Source organism: Carlito syrichta, unplaced genomic scaffold (genome assembly GCF_000164805.1).
Source record: "Carlito syrichta isolate Samal-C Ts95f unplaced genomic scaffold, Tarsius_syrichta-2.0.1 Scaffold309848, whole genome shotgun sequence".
Taxonomy (NCBI): Eukaryota; Metazoa; Chordata; class Mammalia; order Primates; family Tarsiidae; genus Carlito; species Carlito syrichta.
Window position 1 is genome coordinate 61,532 of NW_007253944.1, and position 19,711 is coordinate 81,242.

At 39.1% G+C, this 19,711-nt stretch overlaps 1 pseudogene; it reads right to left on the reverse strand.

The window, feature by feature from the left end:
* LOC103270468 overlaps nt 1–17,815 on the reverse strand; it is a 66,791-nt pseudogene extending 48,976 nt beyond the window's left edge.
* Between the last annotated feature and the right edge of the window lie 1,896 nt (nt 17,816–19,711).

Sequence of the window (19,711 nt, forward strand, 5' to 3'; positions counted from 1 at the left end):
TTTAGATGAGACTTAGGTATTAATAATTTACTATATCACTTTAACAAAAATCCCCAAATTCATACTTAACTCATGGTTGGCTGGATTGTCTGCTAATTTATTGCATGGATCATTCAAATAGATGCAGTATTCCATAAGAGGCTGCCTACTATGAAGTTCAGCCTTCTATGAGTATCAGAATTTTAAATGGTACCTGACTGTGGATGCTACTTATTTTAGTTACATAATAACTGAAGAGGATATTTTTCATATTTGATGTTGTAATGACATTAGGGATTACTGGTTGAGAATAGTAAATTTACACTAGACTCAGAAAGTTTCCTATGAAGTTAACTTAAGCATGGATATCTTCCATAAACTACTAATATGCATGACTGTTCTAGTATTAAGTTCAATTCCTCTGCCTTAAGGAACTAAAACAATACTTGACCAAGAGTTAAGTGAAGCATGTCTGCCTGGCCCTTGTCCTGACCATCTTCTCCTTCTTGTGCTCTGGTTCTAAGTTGGCCATTGTTTAAGTTAGAGTGCCTTTCATTGCAAGTGATGGAATACCTGATTCAAATTTACCTGCTTCATGTAACTGAACATTTACAAGGAACTGGCTTTGGTGTGGCTTGGTCCAGGGCTCACATAATGTCAGCAGGACTGAGATTCTCTTTCTCTGTTTGTTGTTTCACTTCCTCAAGTCTGGCTTAGAATAGAAGACCCCCCTTCTAGTTTCAGATTCACCACATCAGCATTCTCTTGGTCATCTCTGGAGGGAAGGAAACTGGAAATATTTTCTGAGTGTTCCCAAATACATCTTAGAATTAATTGAGGCTTAAACATGAGGGATTTAATATGGGTTTAATGTCCATCCCTTAACCCATCGCTGTAGCCGGGGGGATGGAGTGTGCTGATTTGCCTAACATAGGTCATGTGCTGCACTCTGATATATTGGGTTGGTGTCAACTTCACTGAAATTACACAGGCTGGGGGGAGTGAAGGGAACTCTGACTTGTTATCACACGAAGAGAGGAATCACGGGCTGACAGGAATATGTCCCACAGCTATTGATTCACTTCTTTATTCTGTAATACTTATATATTTTCTTACAATGGACAATTCTTTGTAAGTTTTCTCTAACAGTAGAGAATTTTCAGTCTTTCATGACCACTCAGAATTTAGTCTTTAATTGCAAAACTTCATTCTATGTTTTTGTGTGCATAATTTGCTGCTATGCAGATTGCACAACATCAGAACTAAGGGAGACAGACTGTGAGCTGTACTCATGTGGTTTGTCCTAGTACTTAGTAGGTGTTTGATAAATATTTGGACAAAATCGATGTGTCCTCTCCTTCGGTGCACTTTCTACAAAAGGTGTGCATTTTATCAACCTGGAATCATGCTGCCATGTGTTTTTGTTTCTCACCTATACTGGGGGATGATAGTAGGGCAAGTATTAGACAGCCTTGATCTTGGTTGGGAAAAACATACTTCCAGGGAGCACTGCTTGAAGAGTACCTGCTTTATGTGGAAGTTACTGACTCTGTGTTACTTCTTGTGTCTCAGACATAACAACGATTTCTCTTTCTTGTAGCTCTTCTGCAGTTTCACTATTTAACCTGCTTGTGCCATTAACTGTGAACTGCTATGAACTAGGCCTTAATATCCACTGGTAAAAAGAATAGCTTTATAGTGGCACTAATGGTTTTTTTTTTTTTTGAGTTGGAGTCTCACTCTGAGGCCAGACTGGAGTGCAGTGGCCACTTCCGGCCACCGCAGCCTCGACCTGCTGGGCTCCGGCTATTCTTCCTCCTCAGCCTTCCGAGTAGCCGGAATTACAGGTATGCGCTACCACGCCCGGCTGATTTTTTAATTTATTGTAGAGATGAGGTCTCGCTGCCCAGGCGGGTCTCGAACCCGCGGGCTCAGGCAATCCACTCACCTCAGCCTCCCAAAGGTGCGGGATTACAGGCTGAGACACCGAGCCCGGCTATTAATGGCTTTTAAAATATGAAACCTTGCACTTCTGATCCTATTGTTAGTAAATACCATTATTTATATACAGACTTTTTGTATGTGTCAATCTTATTGTTTTATATAATTTCCTTCCATGTAACAATCATAGAGCAATAAAGGAGTGTTGGAAGAGGTCTGCGGTTTTTATCCAAAGGCTAGAATTTCATGAACGTTAGACCCCACAGTTGGCAACCCCATAATGACCACAAAGTGGTAAACTCTGAGGTCTCTCTTGATAAGTCGCATCCCTTACTTGTATGTAGCACATTGTGGTCCACAAGATTGTCATACAACAGTGCACTAGCTCTTTGGATCCTTATCAGCCTCCTTTAGAAGTAGCTGGGGCAGGGATTGTTCTGCACATTTCACCCAATGAGGAAACTGAGAATCAGATATAAGTTACATGGTTTGCTGAAAATTCATAATTGCAGGAGTGCAGAATGGAATACATCTCAGGTTTCTAGCCAGGTTTCCTATTCAGAGACTTTTCCATGGCATGCAGCTTAGGGGGTCTCATTTCTAGAGTTGATTCTAAGCTCCAGAAGGAAGGGCCATGTTGACATTCACTCTGCTGCTTTTATGGCATCACCCCCAGCTGTCTATGCATCCACAGCCTTCACCCTGGATTGAAGCAGATGGAAGTTCCACGAGGAGGTTTTACATGGTCCCAGGGAAGACCCACTCACTGCTTCTTCACCATGGTCACCAGCAATGCAAAGTCTTTGCACTGACCATCTTCTAGGTCTGTTCATAAGCCCTGTGCACTTTTCATTTCTCTCTTTGTGGGAACTTTAGGAGCTCTCCTTTCATCTTGAGACTGTTTGAATGAAAGACATGAGTGGCAATACATTCTTACACCCTACAGTCTAAGCAGTGTGCTCACCCTAAGGGATTACTGACACCCACAGAAACAGTTGATTCATTTATTTTAATATTTTTACTACATAGTAATATGTTAGGTATGGATCAAAGTTGTTTTTAACGGTCTTTTCAGTTGATGACCTTTAATTTACTCAACCATTCATCTATACATGTACATTCTCCCCCCAAATTTTCCAGTATTATCAATAGAAGTCCAATGAATATATTTGGAGATGCAGGCTTTTCTTAGGCTAGATTGCAGTAAGTAGAAATACTGGGCCAAAGAGTATTGACAATTTTATAGTACTATTGCTAAATTGTTTTCCAGAAAGGTTGTTCAAATTTATGCTATCAGTGTTGTATGAAACACTAATTTTGCTGGACTCTGAACAGCATCTGATTTTATCACTTAAAAAAAGGCTAAGAGACAAAAAATAAGATCATGCTTTTTTTTTAAACTTTCATTTTGTTGCTTTGACTTGGGAAGGCCGAACATTTTTGTGTATTGTGTTTTTTAGTTTGTATGTGAATTGTCTTGTTTTCTTCTAGGGTCCTGGATTTATGAATTGTGTCATTGCAGGTGAAATAGTTGCTGCAGTCACATTCTTGGGAGTGAGCATCACTCTGGTGTGACAATTCCTTCTCTTGTCCTCATCCTGTTGCAGGCTAATAGAATGGCGGCATTGTTGCTTCTACTTCCACAAAGATGCTAATGGTCCCCTTTCCCTCTGCTTTGACAAGGCAGCTGTGAAGGGGCCAGGATGCCAGCATGCAGGAACTGCCACAGGAAAAAAAAAACCCCACAGTGGCAGGAAATTACCCTAATAGGGTGAAAATTAAGAAACGACCCATGGAACAGCCTGTTTCCAGGATACGGGCGGTACTTTCACGCCTTAGTAATTATTCTCTTAGAATCAATTTGGTGGTTCTTTAAAAAAATTAGATTTGAACTTGAAGAGGGTTGAAGAGAAAAGGATAAAAGCTTGGAAAATATTTAATTTTGTTTAATAAAGAACTCATTCGTGTCTTCTCCATTGAATGGAAAAAGTAACTCATTTAAACATTTTCTTAGTCTTTCTTATTTTGTTGCAAAAACAGATAGTCTCATTTTAGGAGATACTTTTTGGGCTTAAGTGGAGGGTAGATACCTGCAGAAGAAAAGGATCAAAGCCTTTTTATTCTTCATTTGCAGAAAAAATTACAAAGGCTGTCAGGCCATGGATTGGTGGTGATGTTTGAGGGTCCCAGAAGTAGCTGTCCTGGGGCTGGGGAGGTGGAGTGGAGGACACTAAATGGTCACTGCTTCAGTAATTAGAGCAGGTGTGTGTACAGCCACCTGCTTCTGTGTCAGGAGTGCAGAGCCTGAGTCCCTTAATGCTTCTCCTCCTCATGCCCCAGTCACTTTCTTGTGAATCTCCCTTTAGGACTTCTGTAGAAAGGGCCACTCCATTGTCTTTAAATCTTAGTCACTCTATTTTTTGCTCTGAGTTATAAGTTTTGTATCGACTAAGGAATCTGGAAAACAATGAAAAAAGTATTCTTTTTTGTGTATGGAGAACATTCGCTATTTATATGTTTATCGAATGTATTCTATGCACCTTTTTGGCATATGGTAATCCTGAATTAAAAATGGGAGCATCTTTCCTTTATTTTCAAAAGGTAAAACCTGTGTTTGTTTGGCTAAAGGTACAAATATCCAATGGAAGAAAGCCACAGCTGATCTGGATGCACAGGTTCTTTGAGGCAAGGTCATGCTTTCTCAACTCTGTGACTCTGCCTTCTTGGTACAGAGGAGGTGCTTAGCACCTGCTTATGGAGCTGAAGTAAGCACCACAAAGGGCAGCTTCCCTTTTATTCCCTGCAGCTTTCCTCCGAGGACAAGTGGACTGCCATTAGTGTATTCAATAGACCCAATTTAATTTTAATAAATTCACAGAAATTCTGCCTATTCATAGCATCACCAATCTCAGAGTTTGAAGAGATCTTGGAGTTCAGTGCCTCTACACTTCCCCTCTGTAATTGTCAGAACTGAGCTACAAAAGAGACTCAGAATTCAGAAACAATGGGTGAAACTAACAAGCTGAGACTTAATAGCGATTCAGTCAGCACTCTGTAAACACTTTCTGAGCATATTATGTGTAAAAAGCTAGTTGAGAAAGAGGTTGCAAAAATGCAGAGGACCCAGCCCTTGATCTCAGATTTTTAACCAGAAATAATTGGGGTATCTTTAAAGTCTGGCTTCAGTATAACAAAAGAAAAAAAATCAGTCACATATACTCATTTATTTATTCGTGTACTCAATTATATTTATTATTCATTCACTGGCAAAACTAATGTGCACAGTAGATAATGAAGAAGACCTGAATAGATAGAAAAGAACCAGGGACTTTTGTCACCAACCCAGCTTGAATGCTTCCAGTGACGAGCTGCTCTTTCCTGCCTAGCTGGTCCTAGTTCTGCCATGCAAAAAGTGTAGAGAAATTATAATTCCTTTCCACATTATAACCCTGTGATTAGTTGTTTGAAGTCCCTGTTTATCTTTAAAAACTTAGTTTGAATAGTACCTCTTCTGTGAAGCCTCTGTAAAGCTCCTCAGAGACTTGTTTCTTCCCCATATTAGTTCAAGTTGGAGTCCTAAAACTTATTATGCATTAGAACATCTGAGGGAACAATAAAAATAAAGATTCTGGAGCTGCACTCCAGCATATTAATAAAGCTCCCTAGAAAGTCCTGAGGCAGTGGATTCACCAGATATCATTTGTTAACTACTCCATAAAGGAGATGAATTTGCATTTACTGAGTACTTACTATGTGCTTTAGTGTTTGCTTGTTTAGCTGCCACACCTATGCTTTTGTATTGTTCTATGAGTATTTCCATTACCAGTTATTGAATTCCAATTTAATAATATCATTATCTATCTATAGTCCCCACCATACTGAAAAGTATTAATTTATTTTTTATGCTCCTAAGGTCTTACCACACTGCATGGCACATGATAGAATCTCCATCAGTGTCTGTACAATTGACTGAATGAAAAAAGTAAGTAAAACATGAATTAAAATTGCTTGAGTGTCTGGGAAAAGCTTAACAATTGTACCACATTGAAGTGGAAAAATTAAACCAGTTTTTTCAGAAAAGCTCTAGGGTATGTCTTCATTATTGCATCTAGGTTAGTGTGCAAGAGGGAAGAGAGCATCAACCTAGGTAGGAGCTGGGAAACTTGGCTGGGAGTCAGAACTTCGCCACCAAATATCTGTTGAAGCCCAAGCTTCCTCGTTTGTGAAGAGAAGGGATTGATGTATATAATATTATGGCCTGTTGGCTTTCTTCTAACACCACAATTTACTTAGAGTTCCTGACATTAGCCTCTGGACCAGGGGAAAAAAAGAGGACAATATCTATATCTATATCTATCTCCTATCTATCTATCTATCTATCTATCTATCTATCTATCTATCTATCTATCTATCTATCTATCTGAGGATCTTGGTGGATATAGTATACTACTAATTGGCCAATGTGTCTAATGGCCTCATACCATAGCTAGAGAAGTGAAGAGTATTCAAAAGTTGTTCTTTTGTTTCTCATTCAAGTAGGGGAAATGAGAGAGAGAAAGTGGATTGGTTAACTAAATCAGAACCTTTCAAGATCTTTTGATCTTCTTTTTTTAATTTTTTATTTTTGAGACAAGATCACACTCTTTCATTTAGGCTGGAGGGTGGCGGCATGATTGTAGCTCACTATAACCTTGAACTCCTGAACTCAAGTGATCCTCCTACCTCAACCTCCCGAGTAGCAAAGATTACTGGCAGTACCACCACGCCTGATTAATATTTTATTTTTTGTTAAGACAGTTGGTCTGTAACTCCTGGCCTCAAATGAGGCTCCTGTCTTGGCCTCCCAAAGTACTGAGATTACAGACTAGATCTTCTTTATCATCTGTTAGTCATCAGATCAATAAAGCTACACCAAAGGAATTTTACTGAAGGGACACTGAGACCCTTAAGTTCTGAGACTTGTTTTAAATGGTTGGAAACAGTTACCATCTAATGGCTCTGCTATCTTCTTGGAGTCCTGAGTGGCTGTTTAACATTCAAGCCATGTAGAACCAGCGAGAGCTCCCAACAGAAAAGGGAATTAACTGTTTGGTGTGTTTTAATAAATGAGTGAGCAAAGATCATGTGAATCGATTATCAATTTGGCTAACTTTCTTGCAGAGCTTATGTGGAAGAATTAAATGCAAACAGACTGCATGTTTACCAAAGAAGAATGCACCTTGCAGTGGATATAAGGATTCTCAAATGTAATTTGTGTAACGCATCAGAGCCTGTTATTCCCCTTTCCTTACTTTTGTCAAGAACATGTGTTGGAAATGAAGGTGAAAATCACTGAAAAAAATTATAATCAGATACAGCAAACCGTGGACCTATTGCTTTAATGAATATTCTAAGACCATTCCAGTATCTTTTTATTGGTCCAAAGGTCACTGCCAGAGCTTCAGATTCCAGTGACACTTGAGGATGACACTCAGTCTGTGCTGACACTGGGTGGGGTGCCTGCATTTAAGACTGGTCCGGTTTATTCCATCTTAATTTCTTGGAGAACGGTGGAAAAGATATGATACTGCAAAGCTGAATTTGTCTTGCTTTGCTTCTAGGATGGTCACTGGTTTAGAATACCTGGAAAAGAGGACTCAGAATTGGCTTGGATTCTGGTTTTTCCCTCCTTCTCCCTCTTCTATCTTCCTTATCCTCATTCTTTGCTTTCTGACTGGAAAGCACAACTGAATAGATTCATAGCTGATGAACATTGTTCCTCCAAGAAGACAGCATGGGGAGAGAGATGTATGAACCTTGAAGAAAAGAAGGGACCTAATCCTTGACCAGCTATGTTTCCTGAACCAATGTCTTCCTCTGTTCCCCTTCTCTCCTTGGGAGATGTCTCTGTGAGGGTATCCAACACAGGTATGTATTATCTTGTCTGTGACTTACTGCCAGGTCCTACCAGGCACATAATAACAACTCCATTATTGTTGCTGAATTACTGAACTTCTCATGAGCTATGAAGTGCTAAACATTCACTTACTTTAAAAAAAATTAACTGTGACACCCTTCCTGGTACCCATACATTTCTGGGCTTTGCTGTCAAGTACTAGCTTTCAGCAGACTGTCTGGTTAAATTTTAAAAGTCCAAAGGGCTAGTGGTTGATTTAATTATGATTGGGTCAAGTGAACTGGAAGACCAGAAACTTCTTGGGTCCATGGAAAAGAAGCTGATCCTAACAAAACATGAGAACTGAAGTCACAGTGACATGTCACATTCTTTATATCTTCCAGAAGTACAGATAACCCAAAGTCACAGCAAACAGTAGAGATCCTGGGCAGGGCTAGCACTGGACAGTGAAAAGGGTGGGAGTTCAGCAATCTCTGTCAGCCTCTTCTTCTGCTTCAGGCGAACCTTCCTCCAGGTCTCCCAGGTCATTTTGCTCATGCTTAGATAGCATGTGGCTCCCATCTCTGGGATTTTTCCCACCCTGCACATCAGAACCTGTGTCTGCATCTTAAGGGCCTGCTGAGTTGATCAACTTACTTCTATTTGGTGAATGAAAAGTAATAAAACTTGAAGATTTGGTATTTTACTTTCTAGGGCGGTCTGCATTTTAACTGGGTATGCATGGACTCTTTGTTTAGCTCAGATAAATATATCACTGATGCTTGAATTTCCAACCAGGCAGGTAGGTGAAGTAGACATTTTTTCCTCAGGTTTATTTTTCAGTATCAGCCTCCAAACCACGTGACTGTCTCCTATATGGACACAGACATTTCTTCCCCTTCTCTCTCTTCTGCTGCTTCACCCTCCCACCTCCTCTTCTTTCTCCTCCTATTTCTGTCTTTCTTCAGATTTTTCTTTTGAAAGATCTCAGGTGTAAGTAGACCCCAGAGTCAGAAGTTGTATTTAATACAGCCTTGTGGGCTTTCGCAATGTCTGTGGCCTTAGAACTATACAGGAAAGTGGAAGTAGTTGTGAATGAACCGGCAGAAGGAAACTCTGAGACTGAGTGCTTGGAATTTGGATTTGGCTCTTCTAAATCACCACCACCTTTGCACCTGAGAATACCCCAGGAGTTCTGTGCTTACTGACATTGACAGTTGTTATGTGGGGGATATAAGGGGTCACTGTGATTCTCCTTAGTGAAAGACAGAGCCAGAAAATTCAGGTTAAATATAGCAGTAGTCACAAGGTTAGCACAAAAGGAGAACCTCTTTATAGGTAAGATTTGAGTAACTGATTGTGAATGGTAATAAAGCATAACTATTTTAGTAACTACTTACAAACAATAACATTTTATGGTTAGATACAATTATAATGAGAAGGCAGGAGCCTTGGTTGGGTTTGAGAAACGTTAGAGGTTCAAGAAATATCAAAGGTGTTATTTCTTCTAAATAATAAGTGGTACATGCAAGCAACAGTGGTTGCTAAATATTAATCTGAAACGTGGCTAACCAAAATTGAAATAAACTGTAAGTACAAAATCCATACTGGGTTTTGAAGGCTTATACAAAAAAAGAAAATGTCAAATATTTTTATATTTTATGTGGATTATTATGTTTATATTATTTTTGATATATTGTGTTAAAGAAACAACATTATTAACATTATGTTTAACCAACAATAAACAAACAGAAACCCAAATATAAAGCACAATCCCATTCACAATAGCCAAAAAAAATGAAATACCTTGGCATCTTCCTAACCAGAGACATGAAAGACCTTTACAATGAAAACTACAAAACACTGCTCAAAGAAATCAAAGATGACACAAACAAATGGAAAACTATTCCATGCTCATGGGCTAGGAGAATCAACATGGTTAAGATGTCCATCCTACCCAAGGCAATCTATAGATTTAAGGCAATACCCATTAAATTACCAGCAGCATTCTTCTCAGACCTGGAAATGACAATACAGGAATTCATATGGAAACACAAATGACCTCCTGTAGCCAAAACAATCCTCAGTAAACAAACAAACAAACAAAGTGGGAGGTATCACACTCTCAGACTTTAAACTTTATTATAAAGCTACAATCAGAACAGCGTGGTATTGGTATAAGAACAGGCATATAAACCAATGGAACAGGATAGCGATTCCAGAAGCAAAATCTCAATTTCTTAACCAACTCATCTTTGACAAAGCCTCCACCATCAATCACTGGGGAGAGGAGAACCTATTCAGTTAATGGTGCTGGGAAAACTGGCTGATCACATGCAGAAGATTGAAACAAGATCCCTACCTATCACCATACACAAAAATCAACTCTAAATGTATCAAAGACCTAAAAGTAAAACCTCAACCTATAAGAATCTTAGAAAATGCAGGAGACACCCTTATAGAAATTGGAACTGGCAACCAATTCCTGATCAAAACCCCAAGTGTCCATGCCATAAGAGATAAGATAGGCAAGTGGGACCTCATCAAATTGACAAGCTTCTGCAAAGCCAAAGAAACCATCAGGAGAATAGAGAGACAGCCTATAGACTAGGAAAAAAATATTTGTCAACTGTATGTTTGACAAAGGCCTAATATCTAGGATCTACAAGGAGCTCAAACATGCTGAAAGAAAAAAAACCAAACAGTCCCATTACTAAGTGGGCAAAAGATATGAATAGACACTTCTCAAAAGAAGACATACGAGTAGCCAACAGATATATGAAAACAATGCGCAGCCCTCACAAGTCATCAAAGAAATACAAATTAAACCACACTGAGATACCACCTAACTCCAATCAGGATGGCCATCACCAATAACTCAAAAAACAACAGATGCTGGAGAGGATGCAGGGAAAAGGAAACACTTCTACACTGTTGGTGGGAGGGTAAACTAATAAACCTCTGTGGAAAACAATTTGGCGATTCCTAAAAGATCTAAAAATCAACTTTCCATATGACCCTGCAATCTCCCTACTGGGAATATACCCAGAGGAACTCAAATCATTCTGTGAAAAAAATACCTGCACAAAGATGTTTATTGCAGCATTGTTCATAATAGCAAAAACATGGAGCCAGCTATGCTGCCCATTGAAAGAGGACTGGATTAAAAAATATGGTACTTACACATGATGGAATATTGCACAGTCATAAAGAAGGACAAAATTATGAACTTCACAGCAACTTGGATGGACTTACAGTCTATAGTACTGTGTGATCTATCACAGAAACAAAGAACTGAGTATCACATGTTCTCACTTATAAGCAGAACTTGAACAATTATCATAATACCATATGAAAAGAATTGGCAGTGGGGAAACTTCCAGGGGCTGGGGCAGGGGGAACAGGGGGGTGGGAGGTGGGATTAGCAGTAGAGAGAATCTGCCGGGGATGCAGGGAGGGGTGGGGGGGTGTACACCTCATCAACAAGGGTATCTGTATAACGATCATACCTAACCCTAAAAAACACAAAAATGAAAACATTATATTTAGTTGTTTCTTTTTGCTTTTTTAAGTGTAGTTATTGGAAAATTTAAAATGATATATGTGGCTTACATTTGTGACTGGCATTATATTTCTGTTAGGCAATACTGGTACAGATCATACAAATTTTTAGTGTATATATTTCTTTTAAACATTGAAAAGACTTTAAGTTATATCTTGCAGTCATTCATTTTACTAGATGAGTTTTACCATTTTCTTTGTTACTAGTACAAGGACTATGGTGGCCATGCCTCTTGGATGTCACTTCTGGAAAACAGTACTACTTGGGGAATGGGGTTCTCTCCTCTAGGGAGTAGCAAGGGAACTTTAAAAGGCAGGTTTTTGCCTTTGGATAAAAATATCTTTTTTTTTTTAAAGAGAACATCTTATTCTGTATACTGTGAGAAAAAATATATCTTTAACAAAAATCCCAAGGGTTCTTTAGTTTACCAGTGAAGAATTAGAGTCTCATCTTGGGACAATTTAGATCCTCATTTCTGTTCAGGATTATTTTTCTCTGCTATAGGTCATTGGAATTATTACCTGCCTAGATAGCCAAAGAGGCTACAAGAGCTACGTTGTAATCTTTGTGTATTATTTAAAATTGGATTTGGTTGTGAGTAACAATAAAATCCAACAACTATGGGCTTTAAAAAGAGAGACACTGGTGGGGCGCGGTGGCTCGAGCCTGTAATCCCAGAAATTTGGGAGGCTGAAATGAGAGGATTTCCTGAGCCCAGGGGGTCAAGACTACCTGGGCAACTTGGTGAGACCTCGTCTCTACAATGAAAAAAAAAAAAAATTAACCAGGCATAGTAGTGTGTGCCTATAGTTCTGGCTACTTGGATGACTGAGGCGGATGGATTGCCTGAGCCCAGCAGGTTGCCGCTGGTGTGGCTGTGAGCAAGCCACTGCACTCCAGCTTGGGTGACAGAGTGAGACTCTGACTCAAAAAAAAAAAAGGTGGGGGGGAGAGAGAGAGAGAGAGAGAGAGACTGAACCCTGAGTTGGAATAGTGGCTTTGTTCTACTGTGTCTCAGGGACTCGTTCCCTTTCAAGGTCCTTTCTCTGCCATTGTTACTTGTGGCTGTCTCATAATCTGCGATGACATCATCTACACTGGAGTAGGTGAGGAAAAGGAAGAAATAAAAGAAGAAGGGCAAAGTCTGTGCAACAGCTGTTTCTTAAAGGACTGCCACATGACTATTTCACTTATACCTTATTGGCTAGACATCAGTGTGAATGGCCTTGTGCCTAGCTAAAAACTCTGTGGCTATAAAAGAAAGATACAGTGGATAGTGTGGGATAATTAGTAGTCTTTGCCCATTGTGTTGTTACACATTGTAGACTTTACTTAATAAATTATATGTTATATTACTTTAGAGTTCTGCAGCATAATTACTTCATATAGTGCCTGTGTAGAAAAGCTAAAAAGCTTGTTTTATGTTTCTACTCTGGTTTATACTCTTCATAAGGGAATATTTGGCTCTGATCTTTAAGCAAAGACAAGCTATTTCTGGAGAATAACTGCCATATGTAATATTATATAATAATAATAACAACACTTTACTTGTGGGAAGGGATGAAGCTAATAACCTGCTGACCTGATTTTGTGTACTTTGGACACCAGGATCTTGACTCTAATAGTCAGGTAGGGTCTGCATGATCCTTATTAATATTTAGAAAGAGGTTTTTTTTTTTCCTTTTTTATCTTGAGAATTAATGAATATGACAAAAGGACTTACTGAACATCCCTGAACTCACTTTTTAGAAAGAGGAATGAACGTTTCTGATAAAATCACTGACTTACGGCTGGATCAGGGCCATCTTTTTGACTAATGGGGCCAGCATGCCACATGTCTTCCATGCTCCTGAGGGACTGAGGATCTGAGAAAAAAGTACTGAATACATGTGTCTCCATCCTTGCTGTCAGCAAGTTGCTCCCTGTTCTCTGACTAGAAACTATATACTGCTACTCAGAAGGATGCTCATATTAGAAGTCATCAAGTTTTCAGAAGAACCTTATGTTTTGCTTAGATTTGACTTTCCTGGAGTAATTGCTTTGCTGTATATACCTGTTGCTGTACACAGTTCCCATAGTTCCAGAGCATTTCTGAAATTTGATCTTTCTTTTCAATGGATGAAACCCTGGAATTTGTTTTGACAGCTTCTTCAAGAGTGCTCTAAACTTTTTTTTACTGAACACTTTTGTTAAAGAAACAGCTTTCTCTTTCTCACTTGGCAGGATGATTTTCTTTTCATGGATTATTGCATTAAAGCTTTGAAGAAAAAGCCATTCTTTTAATTTTAGATAAAACATATTTATAGCTCCTTTAAAAGGTCCCCAATTTAACAAATCTGTGTGATCTCTCAAGCTTTACACATATTTTCCCAGATATTTATCAAAGTACATGTCGAGAAAGCATGTGGAATTTTGAGTCAGACTAATTTTGGTTTGAATACTACCTATTTCTATTAGCTTTGCCACGTTTTACTAGCTGTGTGGTCTTGGTTAAGTCACTTACTTATTTGTGAATCCTAGCTGTAAAATTGCTTTCTTAATCTCTATCCTGAAGGGTTATTGTAAGGATGAAAATAATCTGTGTAACGTACTTACTGTAATATCTGATATTAAAAAGAACCTCAGTAACTCTATTGTTATTAATTTAGGCATCAGATCCTAGTCTACATAACACTGGAGATTCTTCCAGTTTACACACTGTCACGTTTTAAAGGAATAATATTTATCATGAGTTAAAGCCTCTCTTTCTTGCTCTTCTTATCCATCCTTTATTTCCTCCTCTTTAATTTCTTTTCCTTTCTTTTTTAAACTTCCCACCTGATGTTATCTCATTCCCAATGTAAAATGTTTCCATTAATTTTGCTTCAGTGGTTCAATATTTTCCGTATTGCCACATTCCTTTGGTTATTACAGGCTAGGACTCAATAACTGGATTTCAAATACTAGGAATGTCAAATCGTCATTTCATTTTCATTCAGCTATAATTGTCAGTTTACATTTTACAGCTTCATGGTGTAGGGGTTAAGCTGAGTGAAGCCAGGCTAGGGTTTCTCCTGGTGTTGACAATAGACTGTTGACAAGATCAGATTCTGAGCCTCTTGTACATTCCTGCTTCTTGTTCTTTTGCCTTGGGGGTAGGGGAAGCAACTGGCAAGTCAAAGCAATGGATGGAGCAGGGTAGGTGTAAAGAGGAGTGAGCCCAGGCTCGGCTGAGTCCTGTTGCTAGGCAACGGCATGCAGGGAGCAGACACATGCATATGCCTGCTAGCATCCTGTTGTCTTAGCAACAGAACATTTGGGTGCAGAGCTGGGGGAGGAGGGGACCTGGGTTCAAAATATTTAAAGTTCTCAGGATCCTAGCATATACTTTGGCCGGAACCCCATGCCCTCATTGTCTTAATTTTTCCACATTCACTGAAGCTGAAACTTCCATCTTTTTAAAAAATTTAGTTCATCACCCAATATTTGTACGAGGTCTTTCCTTAGAGCTCTACATTACCCTAGTCACATCGCAGTTCATTAGAGCCCATCCACCTCCAAGTCCTCTGGCACTTTGCATGGCAGGGCCTATTCTATGGAATTTTAAAATGATCCCTTGCTCTAAGTGCAGCCCTGTGGGACAGAAATTAAATGTTCACTTGTATGGAAATTTAAATGAAATGATTCTAAGTCATTATCATCAGCTCCAAGGCTGTCACTTGTGAGCTTTTCAGTCAGTGACAAAGACTAAGGAAAAGGAAAGAGGACAGGATGGTCTCCCTTCTCCTATTAGACTCTTGTGATGTTCAGGAATTTTTGCATTCTCTCCTGTTTACCAATCAGCCTTTCCCACTCCACCATTCTTCCCTGAGTGTTGGGGTTATGTCCTTTTCATTTCTGGGTTCTTCATCTCTGCCACAGTTTCTGGTACATAGTAGGTGAATTTATTAAACAGATGACCTGGGAACCCATAACAATGTAAAAAAATACGTTGAAACTATCAGTGTGGTATAAAAAACAGTATTAGTTACTGTTTCTACGTGCCTGGCTCTAATCTTGTGCCCTTTGATCACTAGATTAGACTGTCTTGTTCCTGAGACTACCTCCTGCCTTTGGTCCCCTATGTTGGTGACTAGGTCCCTGTCTTGTTCTTTGGAATTTATGTCCTGTTTTGAATACCTGTCATGCCCAATTTTGTATGATTGAGAGTTTAGTTTTTTTCTGTATCACCCAGAGACCTTGTAAACCAGCTTACAGTTGAGGTTCTACCTCTAGCCTTCATATCTTCTCAACTCATCTTATGGGCTCTTCTGCATTTTACTTTATTCTAAAACCTCCACCATTTTATCCTACTGTTATGTTTGTAATCACAAGACCTCTCTGAGGCAATTTGCTTGTCTTGGCTCCCACCTGTTGTCTGTTGTTGCATCGTCTATGAATGCTTGCTGCCCACCTGGGAAAGTGCTTAATTTTAGATCTTTCTCCACTACAGCTAGTCCTTCTATTTCGGAGTGTGTCTGGTGGGATCAGAGTCATTTCTAGTCATCTTCTTTTTTATTTTGATATAAGTACATTTTGCTCTGAAGCCCACTCCTTACCCTCTTGTTATTTCTGTTGCCTTTCACAGAGGATCACACACTCACTGTAAAAGAAACACACACACACACACACACACACACACACACACACACACACACACACACACACACTTCTATAATGTAATCAAATGAATTTAATTATTTGATGCTTTATGCTATTATTTATTTTTTTGTAGCAAACATATATGCTACTAGATGTAGAAATAAAATCTATTTTAAGTAACCCTATTTAATATTCTGGGCAGGGCTAAGCACATAGTATCCAATTAGGAGATTTTTAAAAATTAAATTGAATGTAGGTTTTAATATTTACCAGCAAGTTAGAACTTTCCTTTGCTAAGCCTTTGAATTTCTTCCACTGTGGACATTCCCAACATATGGTCTAGTGTCTCAATGAAATGATTAGGATCCTAAGTAGCAGAGGAAAGACCAGTTCTCTTTAAATGGTGTCTTGTTGATTTGATTCAGTATGGCCAGAATTAGTGTGTATCTCTCCATCTTTGTAATGAAGCCTTACCTACATTCTAGCTTGCCTCCACAGATTTCTTCACGTAAGGATAAAACGATGTGTTGGAATTTGTGAACCTGGCAGGTCAGACATCCAATGTCCCACTTAAGGAAAATTTTCATCCATAAAATCGAAAGTTGTATGCACCATAATTATTGAATCTAGTTAAATAAAGATTTTCTGAGTCAAGCATCAAATATATATATATATATAAATTATATATAAAATTTCTTCACTGGAATCAATGAAGAGAAACACATACATGTGCCAGCATGCCTCTGAGAAGACTCTAAGAGAGGGAGAACAAGCCTGCTACAGGCTCCCCAAGATATTCCTGTGTCTTACCTCTGAACCTTCCTGTCTCTCCTACCAATTCCCTATTCTACAGGAATAGATTCTCATTGCAAATTCTCGTAATCTTTCTTCAGATGATTCAGCAGCTACTCCCTGCTACCTTTGCTTGCAAACATATTGATACATTTACAAAGGTAAATACAAATTTGCATGTTGTACCTGATCAGATCCCCCAAAGGTGGCATGAGGTGGGGATATCCAGAGCTGGAGCAGGATAGAGACATGTCTGCAGCCTTGGCAAGGATTACGGTATCATTGGTCTGGGAAGGAACAGTGGTAGGAAGTTTTTTCTTCCCTAATATTGTGCTAACATTAAGACTGTGTCTGAAAGACTAAATTTTGCAGAATTCTGATTGGAAGAAGTAGGTAGAGCAGCTCTTCAGTGTTGCTGGTCATGAACTTCACTCAACTGAAATATACAAGTCTCTTTTTTTCTGCGTGCTTAGGTATATACAAAGGTGTCATCTGCAAAGAATTAGATCAAACAAGCTGAAATCCGTCCTGTTACAAAAGGTCTGTTTAGCCTAATCAAGGGAATGTGTGGGCCATGTTTACAGCTAATGCCTGCAAATAACTACTGCATTTTCACTGAAAAAAGTGCCCTGTACAACCTCAAGTTCTTGTCTTTCAAACAATGAAAAAAATATAAGCATACGGACATCATCAAAATTTTCCTTCTGTAATTGAGATAGGATTTTAAAAGAAAATGATTTCTTTCAACCACAGCTATAACATAAACTAAGCTGTCACTTTGTTTTTTAGGTGAGACTCCCGAATTTTAAGGAGGAATCAGAGACAAATGCCAAGACACCCCTGAGAGTCCTCCAGAATGATGGAGAACCTCATTTTAGCTCCTTAAGTTGGAAGCATACTGTAGCTTTTCAGCATAGCAGTGGAAGGTACCTTTCCAGGGCATGACTTGATATTGTGGAAGTGGCAGTGAGGCCTCCAAAAACCCCTGCTGTCCTCTTCTCTTCCAGTTCCACAGGGTTCTGGAGATGCAGACAAGGTTCCGCCATGTTACCTCCAACACAGTGTCTAGGACACACTGGGCGGGGAAGTGCAGTCATAAATACACTATGATTTGAAGGTTCTGGCAGATGCCTATGTCCTCAAAACTTAAATTTTTTGTTTGGTTTCATCTGATGCTCCTTTTATGATGCATATATCATATGGAACAACTGCTGCTATGGAATCACCCAGAATAAAAGTGACCCTCTTGGAAATGCCTCCATGTATGCATGGGAGAGTGACAAGCTGTGACTTGTCTGTGCAGTATCCGAGAAATGTGTCCACTGTGCTCCTTGTCACGGTCCGGCTGTGGGGGCAGTACATGCGGGTGATCGCTGTCCATTGTGCAGAAACCCTCTCTTGATTCTTGCATGAAAAAATCACCAGTTCATTCATCACTCATCAATCATTTTCTTCAGTGACTCATCGGAAAGTTTCATTCTTCAGTCCCCCTTTCTGAGGCTGGTAAATAGCATGTCATTCTAGCAAAAGGCGGAGGGGGCGGCAGCCCATCTGGACCCTCAAGTTTGATTTCATATTTATGAAACAGCTTAAATGTCAGTTTGAGTGAAAAACGACACCTTCTCCAGCTTCTCACATTAGTGCCTATGGCTGCTGCTGAGTATTTCTTCCTTTCTACTTTTTTTTTTTAAGGCAGCTTGTGGCTTCCCTACTTGGCTCTTCCAAGGCACAAATGAAAAGGAGGTGGATGGATGGATGGTTGAGTGGATGCATGTTTGGATGAACGGATGGATGGATGGATAGATGAATGGATGGATGGATAACACCATCAAATATCCTCACCAGAGAAGAGAAAAACCAAAATTGAATAAAAGAGAATAAATATTCTGGTCTTATAGGGAGTTTTGGTCAGTGGTGAGGATCTTGAGATATTTTTGTGTTATTTATCTTCTATGTGTTAGGCTAAAAAAAAGTAAATGTAAAAATTTAGAAAATAAAGATTTAGAAAAACAAGACAACTATGAGTATGCTGTTATGACCACTCATAAGGGGGACTCTTTCAAAATCGGAATTATATTTTGGAGGGTAAGTCCCTTGTAATACACTTGAAATTTGTTCCTCCGGATCAAATGGTTAAAGTTTTTAACTGGAAATTTTGAGAAGATTGCATCACGATTTGTAGAAGAAACGACCCAAGTTGTAGCAAACAGGTGACTAATTCTTCCATCATGACAATGTACCTGCCCACACTTTGTTAAGTGTTCAGCAGTTTTTGACCAAAAATGGCATGATTCCCGTGCCTCACCCTCCCTACTCACCCAATCTTGCTCTGAGAGATTTATTTTTTTGTTTCTCCAGATGAAAAAAGTCCTCAAAGGGAAATGTTTTGCTGGTGTGGAAGAGGTGAAATAAAAAATGGTAAAAACACTAAAAGTATAAAACTTGATTAGTTCAAAATTGTTTTGAGCAGTGGAAAATGTGTATCAATAAGTGTATTGTATCAAACGGAGAGTACTTTGAAGGTGACTGAAGTTTAAACATGTAAGAATAAATATGCAATTTTTATAAATAAATCCTGGGTTTTTTTGGTATCCCTTTGTGGTGCATTTCTTCTAGCTCATTTTTAAATGTACATGTAGTTTCTAAACTTCAAAATAAAGTGTGTACACAAAGAACCTTGAACTCTAGAGTAGCTCAGAACTTTAGGACAATTTTATCTTGGACCCAAGAAAGGCTGCCTACGCTGGGAAAAAGACAAGCAGGTTATCAGTGAATGCCCTCAAGGCAGTTTCTATGTGACCTTGGAGTTTAAGACAGTCTCCTTAATGAGGGGTTTTCCTGTTGCTGAAAGGCTGAGGAATTTATACAGCATAGGGAAATGACCTTGTGGTGATGCATAGGGGTTTGCTTGTCCAGGTGCACACCTCTTACATGGAACGTTT